This window comes from Mus caroli, unplaced genomic scaffold (genome assembly GCF_978045245.1).
Source record: "Mus caroli unplaced genomic scaffold, Mus_caroli_1 scaffold_15, whole genome shotgun sequence".
NCBI lineage: Eukaryota > Metazoa > Chordata > Mammalia > Rodentia > Muridae > Mus > Mus caroli.
The window spans coordinates 831,942-837,832 of record NW_028227270.1 but is presented as its reverse complement, the minus strand read 5'-3'; the positions used below and the strand labels follow the sequence as shown (position 1 = coordinate 837,832).

The window sequence follows — 5,891 nt, the reverse complement described above, 5'->3', positions numbered from 1 at the left end:
TAATCCTAGCATCTATTTGCATTGCCTAAGGAGGCAAGATTTTGCCCAGTCTGGTGGCAAAATCAGAACCTGACCAAAAGAAGCAGATCAGGCAGAGAAGTAGAGGCAGGTGGAATTCTGATCTCAATGTTAGCCTGGTTGTCAGACCTAGTTTGAGGACAGCTAGGGCTACAAAGGAAAACCTAGGGTAAATAGTCAAAACAAGAAAACAAAAAAAAGAGTGAAGCTTCTTTTTTTTCATATTTATGGAGATGTTATTTCCTTTATTTGAGAAACTTAAGTCTTGGGTACATCAAAACCATTTTCTGGGATGAGGGAAAAAAATCAGAACCAACAATAGAAAAAAAAAAGTTATCATCTGGGTCACAACAGAACCCAGAGATATTCTTATAATTGAAAAATTATAGGTGCTTCATAATTGACCTTCTGATACAAAATGGCCTATTGAATTTGAAACTTGGTTCTTGGTGTGGAGGTCCACAGACAAACTAGGATGTCTTCAGACCTTAGCTGGATGCCGTTAGGGGTTATTTGGCTTTCAACTCTTTTTTCCTTGTCTAAGAGGTAGCAGCAGCAACAGTGTCCACCTTCTGGGCAGCTTCTTTCTTGGCATGATGAGCCTGCAGGACTGCCATGGCTTCATCTACCTTGGAGCGGAGGGACTCAGGGGATTCCAGCATGTGCAGCAGCTCAGAGTTGTCGATTTCCAGCAGCATCCCAGTGATTTTCCCAGCCAGGTTTGAATGCATTGTTTGGATAAGCGGGAACAGACGCTCCCCCAGCAACTGCTTCTGCTCCTGGGTGGGCGCTGCAGCAAGCATGGAGGCAGTCAGGGGCTCCTGACCCTGGACGTGGACTGCAGGCTGGGGGGCCTGCAGTGGCTGGATGGCAGGGTGTGGGCTCAGGACACTGGAGGCATACTTGTATGGAGTCACAGCCCTGGGAGTGGTGGCAGCAACTGCGGCCCGAGGTGCAAGGTTTGGCAGGGCTGCAACTCTCTGAGCAGTAGTAGGAAGGCCATGAGAGGCCGGAGCATTACCAGTTGGAGCCAGATGTCGAAGAGCTGGACAAGACCCAGACTGCCACAGGGCAATTGACATTCCTTGGAAGCCTTGAGGTCTCCTGCCTTGCTGCCAGCGTGTATTAGGCCTCATCTGTGCTAACTGGTTAGGCGTGTAATATGGGGGTCTTCCCTGAGCCTGCAGAACTGTGGGCACAAAGTAGCCACCAGCTGCAGGCTGGAACTGATTTAAGATGGCACTGGCAGGGAGTGCTCTCATCCCAGCTACAGGCTGCATGTACTGGTTAGTCAGGTGAGCCTTCTGCTCTTCCTTCCTCTGGGCCAGGGTGACATACAGAGGCTTGGAGCCCACAATGCGTCCATTCATCTCGGTGACAGCTTTGGTAGCCTCTTCAGGAGAGGAGAAACAGACAAAGCCAAACCCTTTGCTTCTCCCATCTTCTAGCATCACCTTCACACTGGTGATTGATCCAAAGGGAGAAAACTCTTTCCTTAATTTCTCATCATCAATGGTGTCATCCAAGTTCTTAATGTAGAGATTCTCCCCCTGGTACCGGCTAATCCTCTCCTGCTTCAGCTGCTCAAACTTCTGCTTTAGCTTAGCCTGCCTTTCTACCTTTTTCTGTGCACGGCCTACAAATATGGCTTTCCCGCTCATTTCTTTTCCATTCATTTCTTCCACAGCCTTATTGGCATCCTCGTGTTTCTCATAACTTACAAAGCCAAAGCCTTTGGACTTCCCCCTGGAGTCTCTCATCACCTTGACACTTAGGGTCTTACCAAACTGGCTGAAGAGCTCTTTCAGATTCCCATCATCCACCTCTTCTCCGAAGTTTTTGATATAAACATTGGTGAATTCCTTGGCCTTGGCTCCAAGTTCTGCTTCCCGCTCTTTGCGAGACTTGAATCTACCCACAAACACTTTAAGGTCATTGAGAAGCATGCCATTCATCTTCTCGATGGCCTTGTCGGCGGCCTCTTGGGTCTCGAAGTGAACAAAAGCATAGCCCTTAGAGCCGTTCTCACCACAGACCACCTTACAGGACAAGATGTTTCCAAAGGCAGAGAAAGTGTCATACAGTGCCTTGTTGTCTATGGATTTGTCCAGGTTCTTGATGAAGACATTTCCCACCCCAGACTTTCTCAAAGAGGGATCCCTCTGCGACCACATGATGCGGATCCGCTTTCCCTTTATCACCTCGAAGTTCATGGTGTCCAAGGCCCTCTCAGCGTCAGCTGGCTGCTGGAAGTTGACGTAGGCATAACCCAGAGAGTGCTGCCGGGTGATCATATCGCAACAGACCCGGATGGACAGCACAGGCCCCGCAGGGCTGAACTTTTCATACAGCATGGCTTCGGTGACATCCAAGTGCAAATCGCCCACATATAAGGAGGCCATGGGGTATCTGCTGGCTGCAGCGTTCATCTCCCCACCTCCCACGACACCGATCCTTGCCAGGAGGACTTCTAACAAGGCCTAGTGCAGGGCAAAAGGGGCTCTGAGGAGCTGTGGCATGTGCCACAGCGTACAAGTGGCACCAGGGAAGCCAGGGAAGGCTGGAGCAGGGAGGCTCCGAGCTGGGACCCGAGTGCTGGACGACTTGCACTGGACTGCAAAAGCCCCAAGACAAAAAGGCTCTCAAAAACAATATGGCCCGCTCCTGGAGTTTGTACTCTGCAGCTGTCCTGGCTTGAGGCTTAAAAAATAAAAATTAAAGTAGGAAATCCCCTTGTAAAGGGGACAAAAAATTTTCAAGAGCCAATCAGATGATGTGCTCACGGCAGTCTTGGGAACATGCGTTTCATGTTAAATACAGGCCCTGGGCTCCCAGAGGTTTACAGTTACAGCAGCCCGGGAAGGGGGAAACCAAATCTTTGCAGTACCTGCGAAGGGCAGTGCGGACACCTGGTGCAGCCAGCCGGGTCGCGGGGCTGCCACGTGGCTCTGAGGCGTGCAGGGGTGGGCCGGGCAGAGGGGGATGGCTCACCACCGGAAGGACAGACAGATGCGGACAGACAGGCAGGCCAGAAGCAGTGAAAGTCACTTCCCCGCGGGCTCCCAGCACAAGTCTCTCTCTGGTTCTTTTTCTTCTTTTTTCCCTTTTGCTTTTTTTTTCCCTCTTTTTTTCTTCTCTTTTCTTTTTTTTTTTTTTTTTTTAAGGTTTTTGAGGCTTTTGTAAATTTTTTAGGCTTTTTCTTTTTTCTGCTTCAGGCTTGCTGAGCCCAAATGCAATACTGACGGCTGCGACCTGGGGCAGAGAGAGAAGCTTCTTAAAATAAGATCCTATCTCACAGAATGCAATTGTCTAAAGTTAAACATTATACGTAACTGACTAGATATGCAATGGGGAAAGTGCTAATGGACTGGCAAATCTACTTGGAGTGCCTGGTTTAGAGAGTACGAGAGCAAATAAAATGATCTCTCACTTACTCTGTCTTTCCTGAAAGGACATTTATTAGAATGACTTACATTCCCCAGTTGAGATTATTCCACAGCAGCAAAGTCCAAGATTCCAGAAGTTCTCAGTTCCAGAGGGTGGATGTCTCAGGTGGCCTTCAGTAGAAGTTGAATCACAGTCAGGTAGGCTCTCGAGCCAGTGAAGTAATAGACTTGCTAGCTAAAAGAGAGCAAGAAGGCAAAGTGAAAACTTTCTTCCTCTCTGTTCTTACATAGGCCTCCAGCTGAAGGTGTGGCTGGAATTAAAGTTGTTTATTCCAGATTCAATGTCTGGATTAAAGGTGTGTGTCTTCTGCTGGGTGTTGTGACTCACGCCTTTAATCCAAACACCACGGAATTGAATCAATCAATTACATCTCTGTGAACAAGCTGGTCTACAAAATGAGTTCCAGGACAGCCAGTGGTATTATAGACAAATCCTTGCTCACAACAACAACAACAACCAGTTACATAAAAAAAGATGTGTCTTTCTTGGTTCAGATCCAGAAACTGTGTCTTTCAAACTCAAAAAGGATCTTCATTAAAGACAAGTCTCTTAGCTCAAAGACACTGATTACTTTCTACAAATTAAGTAAATATCCTTTTCAGGTGTGTCATCCAATTTTGGATTTTGCTGAATTCAAGATATTGTCAAGTTGACAATAAAGAATATCCAACAGAGACAGTGTTTCTCTGTTGGGAGCAACCGTGTTTGAATGTTAACTGCACTCAGACCTATGAGTTTTCCTCTTAGGACTGCTTTCATTGTGACCCATACGTTTGGGTATGTTGTAGCTTCATTTTCATTACACTCTAAAATGTCTTTCTTTCTTTATTTCTTCTTTGGACCAAGTTATCATTGAGTAGAGTGTTGCTCAGGTTCCTCGTGAATGTTGGCTTACTATTATTTATGTTGTTATTGAAGATCAGCCTTAGTATGGGTTATCTGATATGATGCATGGGATAATTTCAGGATTTTTGTATCTGTTAAGGCCTGTTGTAGAAAGTAATCAGTGTCTTTGAGGTAGGAAAACATGCCTTTAAAGAAGATCTCTTTCCATTGTGTCCTAATTAACAAAATCAGAAATGAAAAGGGAGATATAACAATAGAAACTGAAGATATAAAAAATAATCATCAGATCCTACTACAAGAGCCTATACTCAACAAAACAGGAAAACCTGGATGAAATAGGCAATTTTGTAGACTGATACCAGGTACCAAAGTTAAATCAGGATCAGATTAACAATCTAAACATTCCCATATCCCCTATAGAAATAGAAACAGTCATCAATAGTCTCCCAACCAAAAAGAGCCCAGGACCAGATGGGTTTAGTGCAGAGTCCTATCAGACCTCAAAAAAGACCTTATTCTAGTAGTCCTCAAAATTCCACAAAATAGGAACAGAAGGTACTGTATGCAATTCATTCTATGAAACCACAATTACTCTGATACCTAAACCACATAAAGACTCAACAAGAAAGAGAATGTCAGACCAACTTCCTGTATGAATATTGATGCAAAAATACTCAATAAAATCGTCGCAAATCAAATCCAAGAACACAAAAGATGATCATCCATCATGACCAAGTAGGCTTCATCCAAGGGATGCAGGGATGGTTTATTATCTGGCAATGTATGGAATCCAATATATAAACAAACTCAAAGACAAAAACTACATGATCATCTCCTTTGATGCTGAGAAAGCATTTCACAAAATCCAACACCCTTTCATGATAAAAGTCTTGGAAAGATTAGGAATTCAAGACACATACTGAAATATAAAAGCAATATACAGTAAACCAGTAGCCAACATCAAATTAAGTGGAGAGAAACTTTAAGCAATACCACTAAAATCAGGTACTAGACAAGGCTGCACACTTTCCCCCTACCTATTCAATATAGTACTTGAAGCTCTAGCCAAAGCAATTAGACAACAAAAGGAGATCAAGGGAATATAAATTGGAAAGGAAGAAGTCAAAATATCACTATTTGCAGATGATATGATAGTATATATAAGTGACCCTAAAAATTCCATCAGAGAACTCCTAAGTCTGATAAACAGCTTCAGTGCAGTAGCTGGATATAATATTAATTCAAACAAATCAGTGGCCTTTCTTTACATAAAGGATAAACAGGCTGAGAAAGAAATTAGGGAAACAACATCGTTCACAATAGTCACAAATAATATAAAATACGTTTGTGGGACTCTAACCAAGGAAGTGGAAGATTTGTATGATAAGAAACTCCAGTCTCTGAAGAAAGAAATTGAAGAAGATCTCTGAAGATGGAAAGATCTCATGCTTTTGGATTGGCAGGATTAATATAGTAAAAATGGCTATCTTGTCTAAAGCAATCAACAGATTCAATGCAAACCCCATCAAAATTCCAACTCAATTCTTCACTGAGTTAGAAAGGGAAATTTACCAATTCAT

General features: G+C 43.9%; 1 pseudogene; it reads right to left on the bottom strand.

The window, feature by feature from the left end:
* Positions 1 to 557: 557 nt before the first annotated feature.
* On the bottom strand, positions 558 to 2,447 carry LOC147000834 (polyadenylate-binding protein 4 pseudogene; annotated as a pseudogene).
* Between the last annotated feature and the right edge of the window lie 3,444 nt (positions 2,448 to 5,891).